Source organism: Amblyraja radiata, chromosome 3, assembly GCF_010909765.2.
Source record: "Amblyraja radiata isolate CabotCenter1 chromosome 3, sAmbRad1.1.pri, whole genome shotgun sequence".
Taxonomy (NCBI): Eukaryota; Metazoa; Chordata; class Chondrichthyes; order Rajiformes; family Rajidae; genus Amblyraja; species Amblyraja radiata.
Genome location: NC_045958.1, coordinates 38,542,988 through 38,564,089, shown reverse-complemented (window position 1 = coordinate 38,564,089; position 21,102 = coordinate 38,542,988).

Below are 21,102 nucleotides of genomic sequence, written 5' to 3'. Positions count from 1 at the left end.
GAAGCAGAGATAGATCAGCCATGATTGAATGGTGGAATAGACTTGATGGGCCAAATGGCCTAATTCTACTCCTATCACTTATGACCTAATGATCACTTATGAGCAGATCACTTAACTAACTATCTATCTTCTTGCCCTGTCAGCCACCGCCTGTTCCATGTTTGGAAGAATCTGCAGTTCCCACACTGGCCCCATGTGCCAACTCAGCACCTACAAAACTAGAATGGAAGGAAGTCATTCTTGATTCTGTGAGATCTATCTGGTCCTTCAGATGAGTGCAGTTTCTCAGGTGGCAACATGCTTTTCCAGCGCTGTTGAGACACCAACACATAAACAGCAACATTATGGCCTTTATAACACTACCTATAAACTAGAAAAAAACAACAGCCTCTTCAAACCAAACACAAAGAGTACATAGAAAGTGAAGTGAGTACTCTCAAATAAAAGGTAAACTAATTTCCATGTACTGGAGATGTTATTATTGCTAAAACCAACTATATATTTTGTTGATATATTTTCTTCAGTTTGAAGAAGGATCCCGACTTGTAATGTCATTAGTTGAGTCGGAATGGTCCCATATGAAACATCATCCGTCCATTCCCTCCACCGATGCTGCCTGACCCAATGAGTTCCTCCAGCACTTTTGTGTTTTGCTCAAGATTCCAGCACTGTATCCCTATACTTCTTCTTCTGTTGCATTCCTCAAGATATTCATATTATGAAAATGACAGAGGAGTTTTAAACTTAAATATGTGAAAAAATTAGGTATTATTTTGGCATAAAAATAACTGAGAGGGTATCATGCTGATGGGATGCACCTGCTTGAAAAGCTGGTTTCACCACTCATTTTTAGACATTGCTAATAGCTATTTGAATGTGCCTGGATATGCTAATCCCAAAGGTGTATGGGTTATAGGTTAATTGGTCTCAGTAAATTACCCTGGTATATTGGTAAATGATGCAACCTTGGGGGAGTTGATGGGAGTGGGAGCAGAATAAAATGGGATTAGTGTAGGATTGACATTGGATTCAACGGGCCTGCTTCCTGTGCTGTAAGATTCTATAACACCAACCAAAACCTGCAGATTTAGTTCTGAAATGTTCATAGGACAGAATGTTGAAGACAGTATATTTGATAGATAGATAGATAGATAGATAGATAGATAGATAGATAGATAGATAGATAGATAGATAGATAGATAGATAGATAGATAGATAGATAGATAGATAGATAGATAGATAGATAGATAGATAGATAGATAGATAGATAGATAGATAGATAGATAGATAGATAGATAGATAGATAGATAGATAGATAGATCCTTTATTGTCATTCAGACCTTTCGGTCTGAACAAAATTATGTTGCCTGCATCCCCATTTGGGCATCATACATGCACTTTCTCTGAGGGTAACCTCGAGAGAGGGCACAGAGGCTTTTGAATGGCACTGCAGGCTCTGTTGGAGATCATGTGCAGGACTTGTATCTGAAGAGAAGGAATTATTCCAGTCCATTTTGTGCATTTACTTTCAGTAGCTGATGTTTCTCTGGCTGACATCAACTCTTCCTGCCAACTCCTGTTCAGACTAAATGGAGTCGCTAAAAGTAAACCCTTGGATAAATATTCACAATCACCTAGAGAATATCCAATAAGGAAAAGTAAAAATTGGTTTGTGTGGATCCATATTCTTTAACTCTACACAATTCACTTTCAATTAAAAATCAATTGTGAAGGAAAACTATGGATTTACTGCAAATAGCAGTGGTGTCTGATGTAACAACAAATGGAAGAGTCTGGATTTGCAGAATAGCCAACACCCAAATTGTGAGCATTTCTGTCCATGTATGCAAGAATGGAACTCACTATCAAAACATGGAAGGGACGGGGGACACCATTTTTTGGCGGCCACGCACGCATGCGCATGAGCACACTCACGCGCGAGGCTTTGGAGGCTCAATCCAGCGCTAAAAACGGTGATTTTAAAATCGGGATCACAAAAACTTGGGGGGGATGTCCCCCACCTCTCAAAACATTGGGGGGACGTGTCCCCTCTGGCCCCCCCGGGTTTTCCGCCCCTGCATGTATGTAAAATCCATGATGTTGTGTCCTGGAGTCACCACTAGAGGGCTCTGTCTCGAAATGAATGTTTCCTCAGGGAGGGTCCCTGGGGGATCTGCAGGGTTTTAGTGGCAGCCATGTTTGGCTTGTAAGAAATACACTTTGGGTTCTGTACACCATGTGTAGTTTGTGAATTATTTAGCCCTCGAATACAACATCTGGCGACAAGGATGGCTGGTTTACCCCTTGCTGCCCCATCTCCATTCTTGGAAACTCCAGGAGAGCCTCCGGTACCATGGATACGCTGGTATGAAAGTTTCAAGACTTACCTGATCACAAGCGGCCTGGACGGCGAGGCCTTATCGGACATTCGCCGCCGAGCGATTCTGCTGCATTGCCTCGGAACGGAGGGACAGCGAATCTTCGCGCAGCTCGACAATGCTGCAACGAGTGAGTACAGTACTGCTATTAATGCACTGGGCAAATATTTTCGTCCAAAGACAAGTGTGCTGCTAGAAAAGTACCAGTTTCGCCAACGGTCACAGGGACATGGCGAACCAGTGAAGCAATTTGCTTCTGCATTGATAGAACTGGCTGCAAAGTGCAATTTTGGAGCACTGACCGATGAGCTGGTGAGAGACCAGCTGATCAAAAAGACTTCTGTCCCGCGGATTAGAAAACGCCTTCTCATGGAGGATGATGTTCTCACACTCGAAAAGGCACAAGTGTAGCTGTGCAAATTGAAAGTGCGATGCATAACGCCGAGGTGCCCAAACAACAGCCGATGGCATGCTCAGAGGGAGCATTTAGTCATGCATCTCATCAGATGAACATAGCACCAGTGCAGGACATTCAGAGGCAATCAAAACACAATCGTTCAAACAAGCAGTGTCCGAATTGTGGCCGGACACACGCTCCCGGGGAATGTCCAGCATACGGTAAATGATGCAACGCGTGTTCAAAGCTGAATCACTTTAAGAAAGTGATTACTTTTAGCGACTCCATTTAGTCTGAACAGGAAGGTACACAAAATTGCTGGAGGAACTCAGCGGGTGCAGCAGCATCTATGGAGCGAAGGAAATAGGCGACGTTTCGGGCCGAAACCCTTCTTCAGACTGATGGGGGGTGGGGAAAGAAAGAAGGAAAAAGGGAGGAGGAGGAGCCCGAGGGCGGGCGGATGGGAGGGTGGGAGGAGACAGCTAGAGGGTGAAGGAAGGGGAGGGGACAGCACAGGCTAGCCAAATTGGGGGAATTCAATGTTGATGCCATAAGGGCGCAAGGACCCCAGACGGAATATGAGGTGCTGTTCCTCCAATTTCCGCTGTTGCTCACTCTGGCAATGGAGGAGACCCAGGACAGAGAGGTCGGATTGGGAATGGGAGGGGGAGTTGAAGTGCTGAGCCACCGGGAGGTCATGTAGGTTAAGGCGGACTGAGCGGAGGTGTTCGGCGAAACGGTCGCCCAACCTACGCTTGGTCTCACCGATGTAAATTAGCTGACATCTAGAGCAGCGGATGCAGTAGATGAGGTTGGAGGAGATACAGGTGAACCTTTGTCGCACCTGGAACGACTGCTTGGGACCTTGAATGGAGTCGAGGGGGGAGGTGAAGGGACAGGTGTTGCATTTCTTGCGGTTGCAACGGAAAGTGCCCGGGGAGGGGGTGGTGCGGGAGGGAAGGGAAGAATTGACGAGGGAGTTGCGGAGGGAGCGGTCTTTGCGGAAGGCAGACATGGGGGGAGATGGGAAGATGTGGCGAGTGGTGGGGTCACGTTGGAGGTGGCGGAAATGGCGGAGGATTATGTGTTGTATTTGCCGGCTGGTGGGGTGAAAGGTGAGGACCAGAGGGACTCTGCCCTTGTTGCGTGTGCGGGGATGGGGAGAGAGAGCAGTGTTACGGGGTATGGATGAGACCCTGGTGTGAGCCTCATCTATGGTGGCGGAGGGGAATCCCCGTTCCCTGAAGAACGAGGACATTTCCGATGCCCTGGTATGAAATGTCTCATCCTGGGAACAGATGCGGCGTAGGCGGAGGAATTGGGAGTAAGGGATGGAGTCTTTACAGGGGGCAGGGTGGGAAGACGTGTAGTCCAGATAGCCATGTGAGTCAGTGGGTTTATAATGTATGTCGGTCAGGAGTCTGTCCCCTGCGATGGAGATGGTGAGGTCAAGGAATGGTAGGGAAGTGTCGGAAATCGTCCAGGTGTATTGGAGCGCCGGATGGAAGTTGGTGGTGAAGTGGATGAAGTCAGTCAGTTGTGTGTGGGTGCAGGAGGTGGCACCAAAGCAGTCGTCAATGTAGCGGAGGTAGAGGTCGGGGATGGGGCCCTGGTACGCATCGAACAAGGATTGTTCAACGTACCCGACAAAGAGGCAGGCGTAGCTGGGGCCCATGCATGTGCCCATAGCTACGCCTTGTGTTTGGAGGAAATGGGAGGAGTCAAATGTAAAGTTATTGAGGGTGAGGACCAACTCCGCTAAGCGGAGGAGAGTGTCAGTGGCTGGGTAAAGGTTGCTCCTCTGGTCGAGGAAGAACCGGAGGGCTTTGAGGCCATCCTGGTGGGGGATGGAGGTGTAGAGTGACCGGACATCCATGGTGAAGATGAGGGGGTGAGGGCCCAGAGAGTGGAATGCGTGGAGGCGGCGGAGAGTGTCTGAGGTGTCTAGAACAAAAGTGGGGAGGGATTTGACCAAGGGGGATAGGATGGAGTCAAGGTATGTGGAGATGAGTTCGGTGGGGCACGAACACGCAGAGACAATGGGTCTGCCGGGAGAGCCGGGTTTGTGGATTTTAGGGAGAAGGTAAAAACGGGCCGTGCGGGGCTGGGGAACGATGAGTTTGGAGGCTTGGTCAGGTAGGGCGTGGGAATTGATGAAGTCGGTGATGGTGCTAGAAATGGTGGCCTGCTGCTCGTCAGTGGGGTCATGGTCCAAGGGTAAGTAGGAGGAGGTGTCCGAGAGTTGGCGCGTGGCCTCAGCTTTGTAGAGATCGACGCGCCAGACTACCACGGCACCTCCCTTGTCGGCTGGTTTGATGACCCAGTCTGGGTTTTTGCGGAGAGATTCGATGGCAGTGCGTTCAGAGGGGGAAAGATTGGAGTGAGACAGGGGAGTGGAGAGGTTGAGGCGGTTGACGTCGCGGCGGCAGTTCTGAATGAAGAGTTCCAGAGCCGGGACTTTCTGAGGGGGGTTCCACGAGGAGGGGGTGCGTTGGAGACGGGAAAAGGGGTCATCATTAGGGGGCGAGGACTCCTTCCCATGGAAGTGCGCTGTGAGGCGGAGACGACGGTAGAAGCTCTCCAAGTCATGGTGGGCGCGGAACTCATTGAGATGGGGACGGAGGGGGACAAAGGTGAGACCTCTGCTGAGGACAGACCGTTGGGTGGGGGAGAGGGGGAGGTCGGGGGGGATGGTGAATACCCGGCAGGGGTGGGAGTTGGGGCCAGAGGAAGACAGGTGGGTAGACTGGGTACGGGGTTGTGGGTGTTGGAGGGGTGGTGGGTGGTCAGGGGGTGGGGGGGAGAGAGGGCTGTAAGGTGGGTGGGGAAGAGCGGGTGTGACATGGTTGGGGGGGGATGGGGGAGGGTCAGTGGAGCAGCCACTGAGGTTAGCACAGCTGGGCAGACGGGCGCTAGGACCCGGTGGAATTAAATCGAGGAGAGTGGGAGTAAGCAGCGTGAAGGCTGCAGGCCCAGTGCAGAGTCCAGGCTCCAGGTAAGGCAACGGCTGTGGGTTGCTGGAGGGGGGTGGAGTGGCGCGGGTCAACGGACCCGATGGTCGGAGTCCAGCGGCGCGGGTCACCGGACCCGATGGTCGGAGTCCAGTGGTGGTTGAGTCGGGGTCCGCGGGCGATGCGTGGGTGGTCCCGGTGGGCGGATGGTCGGCGGGTCGGCGGCGAGATGAATCGGGTGCGTAGCGGCGGCCATGTTGAGATAGCCCCGGTCCGGCGGCGTTGGCGGGTAGTTGGGGTCGGGTGGCGATGTCGGAGGAATCGGCGAGGGGGAGCGAGTCCAAGTTACCGTTGAAGCTGCGAGGCTGGGCGTCATCGGTCGGCAGGTGAGGGTCGGCGGCGGCATCGATGTAGAGGTCGGTGAAGGCGGCGTCCCGGTGAGTATGGAAGTCGCTCCTCGAGGCCAAGATGGCGTCTCGGGACTCGGGCAGGCGATGCGGGCCAGGGTTGGGGCCCGGAGTCTGCGGGCGGTCGAGTCGCGGAGTGTAGGCGTCGGGAGCGGCCTGGAGTCGGGATAATTTAAGGTCCTTGGTGGAATTAAGGTAGGCCAGGAATTTTTTATTTAAGAGGTGGATCTTCCGGCGGATGAAATACAGCTGGGGTCTGTTGCAGGTCTGGGTTAGTGAGGCCTGAAGTCCAGGGAGTGTCGATGTGAGGTCCTGTTGGTGCCGGCGCATCGCGACCAGGGTGGATCTCAGTGCCCGGTTGGAGAATTGCTGGGTGTGCCGGTGGATAGCCAGTCGGTACCGATGGTCCGGTTGGGGTCCGAACTGGGAGGTAGGGAACTGGAGCTGGAAGCCGTGGGGTATGAGATGATGGCGCAGGCAGGACCCGAGGAAGCAGATGTGGCTGTGGTATCGAGTCTGGGTAAGGGTATGGTCGTACAGTTGGAGGGCAGGGGGGATCACAGAAGGTGTGCAGTTAGAGAGGAGGTTGTGAAACTGTCTCCGGAGAGAGGAGGAGAACTTCTTCAAAGTAGGCATACCTTGAGGAGATATCGCAGTGGAGTAGACAAAGTGTTCAAAAGGGAACTGCAGATGCTGGAATATCGAAGGTACACAAAATTGCTGGAGGAACTCAGCGGGTGCAGCAGCATCTATGGAGCGAAGGAAATAGGCGACGTTTCGGGCCGAAACCCTTCTTCAGACTGATGGGGGGTGGGGAAAGAAAGAAGGAAAAAGGGAGGAGGAGGAGCCCGAGGGCGGGCGGATGGGAGGGTGGGAGGAGACAGCTAGAGGGTGAAGGAAGGGGAGGGGACAGCACAGGCTAGCCAAATTGGGGAAATTCAATGTTGATGCCATAAGGGCGCAAGGACCCCAGACAGAATATGAGGTGCTGTTCCTCCAATTTCCGCTGTTGCTCACTCTGGCAATGGAGGAGACCCAGGACAGAGAGGTCGGATTGGGAATGGGAGGGGGAGTTGAAGTGCTGAGCCACCGGGAGGTCATGTAGGTTAAGGCGGACTGAGCGGAGGTGTTCGGCGAAACGGTCGCCCAACCTACGCTTGGTCTCACCGATGTAAATTAGCTGACATCTAGAGCAGCGGATGCAGTAGATGAGGTTGGAGGAGATACAGGTGAACCTTTGTCGCACCTGGAACGACTGCTTGGGACCTTGAATGGTGTCGTGGGGGGAGGTGAAGGGACAGGTGTTGCATTTCTTGCGGTTGCAACGGAAAGTGCCCGGGGAGGGGGTGGTGCGGGAGGGAAGGGAAGAATTGACGAGGGAGTTGCGGAGGGAGCGGTCTTTGCGGAAGGCAGACATGGGGGGAGATGGGAAGATGTGGCGAGTGGTGGGGTCACGTTGGAGGTGGCGGAAATGGCGGAGGATTATGTGTTGTATTTGCCGGCTGGTGGGGTGAAAGGTGAGGACCAGAGGGACTCTGCCCTTGTTGCGTGTGCGGGGATGGGGAGAGAGAGCAGTGTTACGGGGTATGGATGAGACCCTGGTGTGAGCCTCATCTATGGTGGCGGAGGGGAATCCCCGTTCCCTGAAGAACGAGGACATTTCCGATGCCCTGGTATGAAATGTCTCATCCTGGGAACAGATGCGGCGTAGGCGGAGGAATTGGGAGTAAGGGATGGAGTCTTTACAGGGGGCAGGGTGGGAAGACGTGTAGTCCAGATAGCCATGTGAGTCAGTGGGTTTATAATGTATGTCGGTCAGGAGTCTGTCCCCTGCGATGGAGATGGTGAGGTCAAGGAATGGTAGGGAAGTGTCGGAAATCGTCCAGGTGTATTGGAGCGCCGGATGGAAGTTGGTGGTGAAGTGGATGAAGTCAGTCAGTTGTGTGTGGGTGCAGGAGGTGGCACCAAAGCAGTCGTCAATGTAGTCGTCAATTCTAGTCTGAACAGGAGTTGGCAGGAAGAGTTGATGTCAGCCAGAGAAACATCAGCTACTGAAAGTAAATGCACAAAATGAACTGGAATAATTCCTTCTCTTCAGATACAAGTCCTGCACATGATCTCCAACAGAGCCTGCAGTGCTCCATCGAAGGAGAAGGCGTCATCTGTCCGCCACGTAGATGATGAATCTCCGGGTGGACACGACGTATACTCCATAAAGGACAGGGCTGACCAGGATGTTCGGTCAACAGGGGCTTTCAAAGATTGCATGGTCGAGATCGCTGGGACCTCGGTATCGCTTCTCATAGATGTGGGGGCGAAGGTTTCAATTTTGAGCGTCAACCTCTACAAAAGGTACTTTTCTGGCTACCCACTTGCTCCACTGAGGGACACTCTTCACGCTTATGATGGTTCAACCATACCTATGAGGGGGCTAGTGACCGTTCCTGTCTGCTACAAAGGAGTTAAGCTCGATAGCTTCACATTCTACGTCGCAGAAGGAAAGAGTCTGATGGGAGTCAATTTGTTTGATCAACTAGGTTCAAGCTGCAGGACTCAACCGGCATGAACATCAATGTGATCAGCTACGGGGACTATGGGCATGAGTACCCCTCCCTTTTCTCGGGTTTTGGGATAGTTAAAGGGTACTGCCATGCACCTCGTGTAGACACATCAGTCCGGCCTGTTTCACAATGCCTATGGCGTCTACAGTTTTCCGAAGTCTCAACGGAACTGAAACAACTCGAAAAGGATGGAATCATTGAGCACATCGATTCATCTCCTTGGATATCGAATCTGGTCATCGCGCGACGCAAGAACGGTGAACTCAGGCTGTGCATCGATCTAAAATCGGTCAACAAAGCCATCATTCCGGACAAATACCCTTCTGCCAACAATACATGAGCTAGCTGCGTCGTTCCACGGTTCAACGGTGTTCACAAAACTGGACATGCGCCGAAGCTACCTTCAGGTACCCCTAGCAGAACACAGTCGGCATTTGTCAGCATTCATCACACATGAAGGAGTATTTCAGTACCGTAGAATGCCGTATGGACTATGTTCAGCGCCTAGCGCATTTCAAAAAATCGTGGCGTCGGTTCTGGCAGGCATTGACGGAGCACTCAATCTCCTCGATGATGTCGTGGTCCATGGAAGGGACAAGGAGGAACACGATCGACGACTACATGCAGTGTTAGCTCGGCTCGCCCAACACAACATGACGCTCAACGCAGCAAAGTGCACATTTACAGCATTCGAGATTGACTTTCTCGGGTACAGAGTAACAGCGACTGGAGTTGAGCCTACTCAGGACAATGTCCAAGCCATCAACGCGCTCCCTGCCCCAACTAACATGAAAGAGCTTGCGTCATTTCTGGGCACCACCAACTTCTATCGCAAGTTTGTGTCACAGTACACGCAGATCGCAGAACCGCTACAGAAGCTGCCACGGAAAGACACACAGTGGGAATGGACGGATGAGCAGGACTTCGCGTTCAACACGCTGAAAGCCAAAAAAGCATCTCCGCCTGTTATCGCATGCTGCGGAAACGTACATCACAACAGATGCTTCCAGTATAGCGATCAGAGCAGTGTTCTCGCAGGGTATTGATGGAAGTGAACGACCAATCACATTCGCGTCCCATCCCTTGACTGCAACCGAACGCAAGTACTCCGGAAGTGGCGGCGCTGTGAAACGGCTGCGGCTCGCCTGCAGTCTGTCTGATTTTACTTTTTTGTGTTGTTTTTTTTGTCTTGTTCAGTTAAACTTTTGGTTGTTAGGTTGTGTTATGTTGGGGAGGGGGTGTGACACAGGGCTTTCTGTCTCTCCCTTCGGGGGAATGCGACTTTCTTGTCGTATCCCCCTTCTCTTCCCCAGTCTGAGCTGAGGCCTAGTGGCGGAGCTGGCGGCCTCCAACCTACGACCGACCTCGAGGATCCGGAGTAGAGCCAGCCAGGACTTACCAACGCGAGGCTGGCCGTCTTCGAGCTGCGGCAGCGTTCGGGCAGCGGCATGACTCGGCGCTCCCGTGAGGGCGGACGGCGCGGGGCTGAGACACTCCTGTGAGGGCGGCCCAGCTCCCGGCTGGAAGGCGCTCCCGTGTGGGCGGCCCAGTGCGGGGCTGAGACGCTCCGGTGTGGGCGGCCCGGTGCGCGGCTGGAAGGCGCTCCCGTGTGGGCGGCCCGGTGCGGGGCTGAGACGCTCCCGTGTGGGCGGCCCGTCTCCTGGCTGGAAGGCGCTCCCGTGTGGGCGGCCCGGCTCCCGGCTGGAAGGTGCTCCCGTGTGGGCGGCCCGGCTCCCGGCCTGAAGGCGCTCCCGTGGGGGCGGCCCGGTGCGGGGCGGAGATGGTGCTCTGGTGGCTGAGGCGGCGTTCTGGCGGCGGCGACCTGAATCCGGGGCTCGGCCGTGGGCCAGTGGATGACATCGTCGGGAGCTCGCAGGTCACAGGTTGATGCCTGTTTTCGGGAGCTCCTGTGGTAACAACTGCGTCTGCTGGACTGGAGGGCAGCAGCTTCGACCACCCCCGGGCCGCGGAGCTTGAACCGCGGGACTGACTTACCATCGCCCGGTGGGGTATCGCCTCAGCGCAGAGGGAGAAGAGGTGGGAAGAGACAGCAACCCTAAGACTTTTGCCTCCATCACAGTGAGGAGGTGCTTGGTGAACTCACTGTGGTGGATGTTAATGTTAATTCGTGTTTATTGTGTGTTGTTTATTATTACATGTATGGCTGCAGGCAACGACATTTCGTTCAGACCGAAAGGTCTGAATGACAAATAAAGGATTCAATTCCACTGGGGAACGCGAAGCATTAGCGTGCATATACGCGTGAAAACTGGCAAGCATACCTATACGGGAGACCATTCACTCTCCGTACAGATCACCAAGCACTAACTACGTTGCTGGACACGTCAGGCTCAGGACACTGGCCGCTCAGGATCTACAGATGGTCCGATCGCCTTCACCAGTACAACTTCAAAGTAGAATACCTCGCAGGTTCACGCAATCGCATCGCAGACATGCTCAGTCGCGTCCCAACAGTGGCACCCACAAGCACATGCGATAGCGATACTTCAAGCGACATCGACGAATACGTACTCGTCTTAATTTCGCATGCGATGGCGAATCTAGTAACGCGGGGAGAGTTGAAAGCAGAGTCGACAGCTGACGACACACTGCAAATCGTCTTCCAGTATCTCAGGATAGACTGGCCCAAGGTGATAGCAGATGACTTGGTTCCGTACCACCGTGTACGCCACGAACTGGCTGTGGTTGACGATACATTTGTCATGCGCGGAACTCGAGTGGTTAAACCCAAATCACTGCAACACCGTGTGTTACAACTGGCACACGAAGGACACCCGGGCGCTGTTAAGATGAAACAACAGTGTCGTGAGGCAGTGTGGTGGCCAGCAATAGATCTTCGCGTAGAAGTTTTCGTAAAAAATTGTGAAGCATGCACAATTAGTGAGAAAGCAACAAAACCATGTCCTGCCCCTCTTCAGCCAATTCCATGGCCGGACAAACCATGGAGGCACTTGCTAGTCGACATCTTCGGAGAGGTGCAAGCTGCGCCAAGAAGCCAGCGGTTTCTACTGGTAGTACACGATCTCCACAGCAAGTGGCCTGAGATCACAACTACTTTCTCAGTCATGACAAGCTCGATTATCACGTTTCTCGAAAAGCTGTTCACTAAGTGGGAACTGCCGGAGGTCATAACGACTGACAACGGCCCTCAGTTCATATCTGAACAGTTCTCCACTTTTCTCGCGAGTTATGACATTCAACATCAGCGAACGCCAAGATACAACCCCCAATCGAATGGCGGGAAAACGCCAGCAGAGCTGATGATAAATACACTTTGGGTTCTGTACACCAAGTGTAATTTGTGAGTTATTTAGCCCTCGAATACAACACATGAACCATTCACACAGAAACCTCTGCATGGCTTGCTTCAGCAATAAAGAAAATCTGGTTGAGCAATCGCCAGTCCCTGTATTTAATGTTGGGAGCCCAAATCACACAGGTATCCGCAGGGAATATGCTTATCCAAACCTCTTGGGTACCTGCATTGTGAGCCTTGGCCCTCCAGCCTTAACCTTTGTTTGATCATCCCTTGCTGATCTCCCAGCCCGATCTTCTGAACAATATCCGCTAATAGGGCGACACATTGGCGCAGTGGTAGAGTTGCTGCCTTACAGCGCCGGAGACCCGGGTTCGATCCTGACTGCGGGTGGTGGCCATACGGAGTTTGTATGCTCTCCTTGTGACCGTGTGGGTTTTCTCCAAGTGCTCCGGTTTCCTCCCACATTCCAAAGATGTCAAGAGTCAAGTCAAGAGAGTTTATTGTCATGTGTCCCTGATAGGACAATGACATTTGTGCTTTGCTTCAGCACAACAGGACATAGTAGGCATGAATACAGAACAGATCAGTGTGTCCATATACCATTATATAAATATATACACACATGAATACATAAACTGATAAAGTACAAATAAACAGATAATGGGTTATTAATGTTCAGAGTTTAATATCCTGATGGCTTTGGGGAAGTAGCTTTTCCCGAAACTGGTCGTTGCAGTCTTCAGGCTCCTGTACCTTCTACCTGAAGGTAGCGGGGAGATGAGTGTGTGGCCAGGATGGTGCGGGTCTTTGATGATGCTGCCAGCCTTTTTGAGGCAGCGACTGCGGCAGATCCCCCTTGATGGAAGGGAGGTCAGAGCCGATGATGGACTGGGCAGTGTTTACTATTTTTTGTAGTCTTTTCCACTCCTGGGTGCTCAAGTTGCCGAACCAAGCCATGATGCAACCGGTCAGCATGCTCTCTACTGTGCACCTGTAGAAGTTAGAGCGAGTCCTCCTTGACATACCGACTCTCCGTAATCTTCTCAGGAAGTAGATGTGCTTTCTTTATAATTGCATCAGTGTTCTCGGACCAGGAAAAATCTTCAGAGATATGCACGCCCAGGAATTTGAAGCTCTTGACCCTTTCCACCATCGACCCGTTGATATAAACGGGACTGTGGGTCCCCATCCAACCCCTTCCAAAGTCCACAATCAGTTCCTTGGTTTTGCTGGTGTTGAGAGCCAGGTTATTGTGCTGGCACCATTTGGTCAGTCGGTATGTGTAGGTTTGGTAGATTAATTGGCTTCTGTAAAATTGTTCCTGGTGTGTAGGATAGAACTAGAGTACGGGGGATCGTTGGTCGGCGCAAACTCGATGGGCCAAAGGGCCTGTTTCCATGCAGTATCTCTAAACTAAACTAATCCCTGTCTCCCTAATCCTAGTTACTAACACTTTCCTCCACATCATAACAATCACATCCCATTGCTAATAATAGGCCAATATTTCCGCTTTCCATTCTTGATACCATAGTTAATCCTTGAGCTTCTTTCATGTGAGAACCCCCAATTCTGCATGACTTGCTCCTGGATTGATCTCATATTATTTACGTGTGTCACGGGGGCGAGGTCTTTGTAGGGAAAGCCTCTCATGTTGGAGAGCTTACTTACTCCTGTTCAGTGCCTTGCACCACTGAAATTTGCATTCCATTAAAAAAGATTATTGGCCTGCCACTCAGTAACTCTTTAATATGCCTGAACAAGCACATTTCAATTTTGAGCCATCTCCATATTTGTGTGAGCTCTTTAGAAGATTTGCACAGTAAATTTTGATAGACTATAAATGAAGTTTTGACAAGGTGACCAACCTTTCTGACTAATGGCAACTGCAGATGCTAGTTTAAACCGAAGATAGACACAAAATGCTGGAGTAACTCAGCAGGACAGGCAGTATCTCTGGTAGAGAAGGAATGGAGAAGGATCTTGACCTGTAACATCACCCATTCCTTCTCTCTAGAGATGCCACCTTGCCCACTGAGTTACTCCAACTTTTTATGTCTATCCTCTGAATGGCCATTTCTTGTGTAACCATCATATTTTACTTGGGTAAATGTGGGCCTATCCAATGTTTCAACTCCATCTTGGTCAACTCTGATGCTCGTTAGCACCTGAAGGTTTTCATTATTCTACCAAATCCTGGCCAACAGAAGGGGTGCATTTAATTATTGTGTAGTACCAAATTACGTAGTACAGTATTAAACTTAATTGGCAGGTTGAGTGAGCTTGCCGATCTGATCTGTCTCTGGACATAAAACTGGTGGTATTGATTTTGTAGATAGTAAAGTATGCTAAATCCAGTAAGTATTTTTTTCAAGAGCTTTCAGCATGATTTGTGGGCAGACCTGCAATGATAGTTATGTTTCTTTTCTGCTTTTATTTGATTGCTATAAAATAAGCAACATGTGAGAAAAATGGTAGGTACCAAATTAGACAATCAGTAGGTTGCATTGCAGTCAACTACTGCAAGCTATTGAAACAAGTTATTGTTTCCAGACACTTGATTATTGAACGTTTTCCACAGGGAACAGTTAGATTCATACATCAAGTTTTGACATACAGGTATGTCAATTTGTGCCAGAATATGAGCCTGGACTGTACTCTTCTGGCACGAGTTGCCTGAGACTGAGGTTATTGGCAGGATCCTTGGCACACCAGATAGCAAACCTGATTGCATACTTCTACTGATGCTCTTGTGGTGGGATTACCTGTCAGCACCAATGTCGCCCATAATGTTGAACGGTGGATGGATTATCATGCTCAATATGTTTTAAAGCTGCTAATAATTATCATAGCAATGAATTGGGACTATTTCATCCAGAGTGCAGTAGACTCTTAAAAAATAATAAAAATAATAATAATAAATGTTTATTTATGGGCGCCTTTCAAGAGTCTCAAGGACACCTTACAAAAATTTAGCAGGTAGAGGAAAAACATGTAAGGGGAATGAAATAAATAGTAGAGACATGACTAGTACACAAAGTAAATACTCTTATACCTCTTTCAATCACTCCTCTTTGGAGAAATATGGGAGATTTTCACTTCTCATCTCCTGAGGGTGGAGTTAGAGACATTGATCACCACACTCTATCATGTTAGGTCCGGCTTCCATTGCTTCAACAAGATATACTCTTCTTTCCTGATGCTTTAGACTATAGACTTTAAGACTTTTGAGATACAGCATGGAAACAGGCCCTTCGGCGCACTGAGTCCACGCTGACAAGTGATCACCCCACGCACTAACAATATCCGACACACTAGGGAGAATTTACAATTTTATCAAAGCCATTTTACCTACAAACCTGTACGCCTTTGGAGTGTGGGCGGAAATTGGAGCACCCAGAGAAAAGTCAGGCGGTCACACAGAGAATGTACAAACTGCATACAGACAGCACCCATAGTCAGGATTGAACCCGGGTCTCTGGCTCTGTAAGGCAGCGACTCCACTGCTGTGCAACCATGCCACTTGCTTGCCCACATCCAAACTATTCTGACAAAGAACTGCAGGTCTGTTTTACATTTTAGTTCCATTCTGAGTCCTCAGCTTAAAAAAAAGCAACCATCTTCATGAGATCACTGCCAATTGCCTATCCCTGCCACTGCCTATCCCTGCCACTGCCTATCCCTGCCGCTGCCTATTCCTGCCACTGCCTATCCCTGCCACTGCCTATCCCTGCCACTGCCTATTCCTGCCACTGCCTATTCCTGCCACTGCCTAGCCCTGCCACTGCCACTGCCACTGCCACTGCCTACCCCTGCCGCAGCCTATCCCTGCCACTGTCTACCCCAGCCTCTGCTTACCCCTGCTGCTGCCTACTCCTATTGCTGCTTACCCCTGCCACTGCCGCTGCCGCTACCCCTGTCGCTACCCCTGTCGCTACCGCTGTGGCCTACTGCTGCCGCACCCCACCGACTTCAGGCGAGGGGGGGGGGGTAGGGGGTGGGGAGGGTGTCCTGCAGCTGGGGACAGGATGGCTTCAGACAGGGACAGTGGGCGTATGCGTCCTGCAGCCGGAAAAGGGGGGCAGCTTCAGTCGGGGGCTGTCGGGGGCCGATGGGGGGGGAGCATCCTGCACTCACTCCATCCCCCCTCAACACCCCCAATCCCCCCCCCCCCCCATCCACTCTTAGCAGCTGATGGGCACGGTAAGAGGAAATGGGTTTTATTAAAGCTTAAAATGTGAATAACAAAATATAACACCAATTTAAATGTTAAAGATGAGATTTATTCAGTCTATTCTTTCTTGTTGCGTCCCTTGTAGCATTCTGCAGCTGGGGAAGGGGGACGGCTTCCTACCCCTGCCGCTTCCTATTGCTGGCGTGGCCTACCCCTGCCGCTAGCGTGGCCTACCATTGAGGCGGGGCGGTGTATGGCGGGGGGGGGGGGCATTGTCCTGCAGCTGGGGACAGGACGGCTTCAGGTGGGGGCCGGGGGGGGGGCATCCTGCACCTGAGGGTGGGGACGGCTTTAGGTGGGGGCCGGCAGGAGCGTTCTGTAGCCAGAGGACGGGGATGACTTCAGGTGGGGAGCATCTTGTAGCCAGGGGAGGGGGACAGCCTCAGGTGGGGCCTGTCGGGGGCCGGTATGGGGGGTGGATCACTGCCATGGCCTACCACTGTGTGGTGGGGTGGGTGTTTGGTGGGGGGTGTGGGGAGGGAGGGTTATGAGGGGAGCGGGTGTGTGTGGGCAGGGTTGGTGTGGGGGAAGGGGGGATGTGGGGGGAGGGGGTGGGGTATGGGGGGAGTACGGGTGTGGAAGGAGGGGGGGGGCATGGGGAGATGGGGTGTGTGGGGGGAGGTGGATGGGAGGGGTGTGTGGGCAGCAGGAATGTCGGGGGACGGGGGGAGTGGGGGTGAGGGGATTGTGGTGGGAGGGGAAGGGGTATGTGTGGGAAGGGAAGGAGGGTGTGTGTGGGAGGGGTGTGTGTGGGAGGGGTGAGGGGTGTGTGGGGGAGGGGTGAGGGGTGTGTGTGGGAGGGGTGTGTGTGGGAAGGGGGGAGGGATGTGTGTGGGAGGGCTGTGTGTGGGAGGAGTGTGTGTGGGAGGGGGAGGGGTGTGCGTGGAAGGGCAGGTGTCGGCTGGGGGGGTGTACGGCCTCACTCAGCTGCTCCAGCATCACTCAGTGGATCCCGGCCCCGGCTCATGGCCGCACTCACTCACTCAGCGGCTAACGGCTGCACTCACACTCCAGCCCCCGGCTCGTCATGATGGTAAATGCAGCTCGCTCTCCACACTCTGCTCACTCCGTTCCTTCAGCTTTATTTTACTCGCCGCCGGTGATTGACAGTAGGTGCCGGAAGGGGCGGGTTTTATGATATTTAAACCTTCATAACTTTTCTAATATTCCACCGATCGGAACAAAAAGGTGCACTTACAGCACAGGAGAATGGCGAGTAAGGTGGCGAAAAATCGTTGCGCTAGCGCGTACCGTTTTCTGCGCAAATTAAAAAACAACGCAAACCAGAAGAGGATAGATAGATAGATTATTTGCCTCCTTGGGCTCAGCAAATGTTTCTCGGCTTAACTGAAGACAACCACATAGTCAGTGGCCCGGTTCAGGTGTCCCAACCAGCAGTTAATTTCAATGTGTACTGAGTGAAGTTCAGTGAAGTTTATTATTTAAAAGCCAGCAAAGCAATGAATTTGAAGAAGGGCCTCGATTCTAAACATCACCTTTTCTTGTTCTCCATAGATGCTGTCTGACCCATTGAGTTGCTCCAGCATTTTGTGTCTGTCTTTGGGTGAAACCAGCATCTTCAGTTCCTTCCTAGACAGAATGAATCTGTTGCCTTTCGTGGAAGGTGTGATTTAAATGTCTTTTTTCCATCATTTTATATCATCACATAGTACACCATAGTTTTCACATCTTTTAAGTTCTGTGTAAGTTCTTATTGAACCATGAAAAGTTTTCTGTAAACACATATCATGTCATAGGAATTTATGCCTTTTCTTTAAATATCTTTTAAATCCAGTTTTGACAGATACAATCGTTATCCAGAGGTACTTTGGCATTTTTTATTTTCTGAGTATTGATAGTGCAGCAGAGTGGAGCAGCTGGTTGATCTGCTGCCTCACGCACCAGAGATCCAGGTTAAATCCTGACATCGGGTACTGTCTGTGTGGAGTTCATACGTTCCCCCTGTGTCTGGGTGTTCCAGTTTCCTCCCATATCCCCAAAACTACCGGCTTTGTAGGTAAATTGGCTTCTGTAAAATTACCCCAAATGTGTAGGGATTGGATGCAAAAGTAGGATAACATGGAACTGGTATGAACGGGTGATCGATGCTTGAATGGATTTAATGGACCAAAGGGCCTATTTCCATGCAACTTCTTTCAATCAATCAAAAAAAGAACATTGACTTCTGGAATGATATTCATCAGTTTATTTTCTAGCGATAAATGAGTGATGGGTTTAATTTGCCAGTTCTCTCAATATTTCTTGCTTTGTTGACTATATAGATGATCCGTTATATTATGAAAGGAGATTATTGGTGAGCTGCTTTTTCAAATATCATCATTGTGATTTGCTTGTGTTATAAGCAAAACACTGACAGAACTCACACCACCCATTTCCTTTTCCTTAGAGGCATGTGAACTCTTCCAAGCAGACCTACACAATTATTAAAAGAAAAGTCTTTGATCTGATCCCTTTGATAATTTTATTTATTTTAAGTAAAATGTTGTATTTTCACTGAAATAGAGGTCGCTTCCTTCATTCTTAGCTTGATATACATCAAAACAAAAGTATTCCAAAAATAGGCCAAGGAAAGGAGCTATCAAATTCTCGATGAAAGGAGATTTAAATTAAATGCTGTGCACTATGCCTGCTTCACAACAGCTCAATTTTAAATGATATTATTCTCTTATTGAAGCATTGCCATGTTATTGTGACTTCAAGATGTATTTACTGTATAGTCTCAGGATCAAAGAACTTGGCTTTATTCACAATGCATGTGAAACCTTTCAATATAAAGTTCGCAAGTGTTTCTTTTGTTCAATATTATAAACTTCTTTTTTTTCTCCCAAATGTTCAAACTACATAATTGGCTGCACATATATATGTTAAGACATAGGGCTGTAGAGATAATGCTCATGAAAAGAACAGGAACATAAATCTTTGAGTCTAGGTTCAAAACAAGGAATGTATTGAAGGAAGTGTTTAAGAAGGAACTGCAGATGCTGGAAAATCGAAGGTGCACAAAAATGCTGGAGCAACTCAGCAGGTGCAGCAGCATCTATGGAGCGAAGGAAATAGGCAACGTAGGGTTTCGGCCCGAAACGTTGCCTATTTCCTTCGCTCCATAGATGCTGCTGCACCCGCTGATTTTCTCCAGCATTTTTGTGTACCATGTATTGAAGGAAGATTGAACTGTCAAGAAATAATTTGAGCAGAAAACACAAAGTACTAGAATAACTCAGTGGGTCAAGCGGAATCGCTGAAGAACATGGATAGATGACAGTTTGTGTCGGAACCCTTCTTCAGACTGATTGCAATGGTGGGAGTGGGGGTGGAGGAGAAGCTGCAAGAGAAGTGAGACGGGACAAATCCTGGCAAGTCATAGGTGGATACAGGTGAGGGGGGTTGGTTAGCAGATGGGTGGGCATAGGCCAGAGTTGAAAAGGAGACAAACGTATGTGAGATACAGAGAGAAGATGCGTGAAATGTGAGGCTGGGGAAGGGATATAGGTGGAAGAAGAGGGGGAAAGGGGACAAGGTGATGGGATAGTCGGAGTAAAGCGAGGGGGAAGAGAATGGGGGGGGGGGAAGAAGAGGGGGGGGACCTCCAAAGATTGGAGAATTAAATGTTCATACCGTTGGGTTGTAAACTATGAGGTGCTATTCCTCCAGTTTGCATGCAGCTTCAATCTGGGATGAAGGAGGCCCAGGACAGAAAAGTCAATATGAGAATGGGAAGGGGAGTTAAAAAGGATAGCAACTAGGAGATCCGGCAGGCTTTGGCGGACAGAGCACAAGTGTTTGGCAAAACAATTTAGCCACCTGCATCCCTTTCTTGGGCCTCATAGTTCATTACTTTTCTCTCCTTATCTCGTAGCCTATTGTCTGCATTATGTCTCTGGCTATTGTTCACCGATCTGTTATTCAATCCCCATCATCTGTACCCACCTATCTCATGTCTGGCTTTGTCCCACTCCTTCTTTCCTTTCAACTTTCTCCCTCTTTCCCAATCAGTCTGGGAAAGGATCCCGACCTGAAATGTCACCGATCCATGTTCTCCAGGGATGCCGGACCTGTTCAGTTACTCCAACTCTATGTGGTTTTTTGCTTAATATTCTATCATCTGCGGTTCCTTGCCTTAGAAATAGTAAGATTAAACGAGAACTTACCAGTTCGAAGTTTGATCGTTAATTTATGAGGAGTAACGTTGAGGGATTATGTGAAGAACCCGCCATGACGCATGCGTGTCATTCTTCAAAGCAGCGGTGTGAAATCACAGATAACAGTAATGACTGAACATAGTAAGATTAGAGAAGAGGATACCAGTTGAACTTTATGATCAAGGGTGGGAGCAGAGGGCACGTGATCCCTCAACGTTACTCCTCATAAAATAACGATCAAACTTCGAACTGGTAAGTTCTTGTTTAATCTTACTATTTTACTTCGGAGTCACGTGAGTGACTACGTGAAGATTTCAAAGCTCTGTGATTTCATGCCGTGGAAATGAGTCCATGCATCACATCTGCCTTAATTGATTAAGGGAGGAATTGTGTTAACATGTTTAAACATGAATCTGACATTGAAATCCATGTTAAAGTTATTAACAACAAATTATAGCCCCTATTTCATGGGGTGAAATCATATTACAGAACTTAAAATTGATTCTGCAAAAGTTCCAGGTTTAACCACTGGTTTATGGTAGAATTGTTGGAACGTTTTTTCCCTTGACCATCCTGCTGTCTCCAGGATTTGGTCCATCGGTACGTCCAACTCCATAGCTGCCGATGTAGCTGCAGCCCTGGTGGAATGAGATTTGAATATGTTAGTATCCACTCCAGCTGTTGTTAAAACCTGTTTCAGCCATCTGGAAATAGTTTGAACCGACACTTTTTTGTGG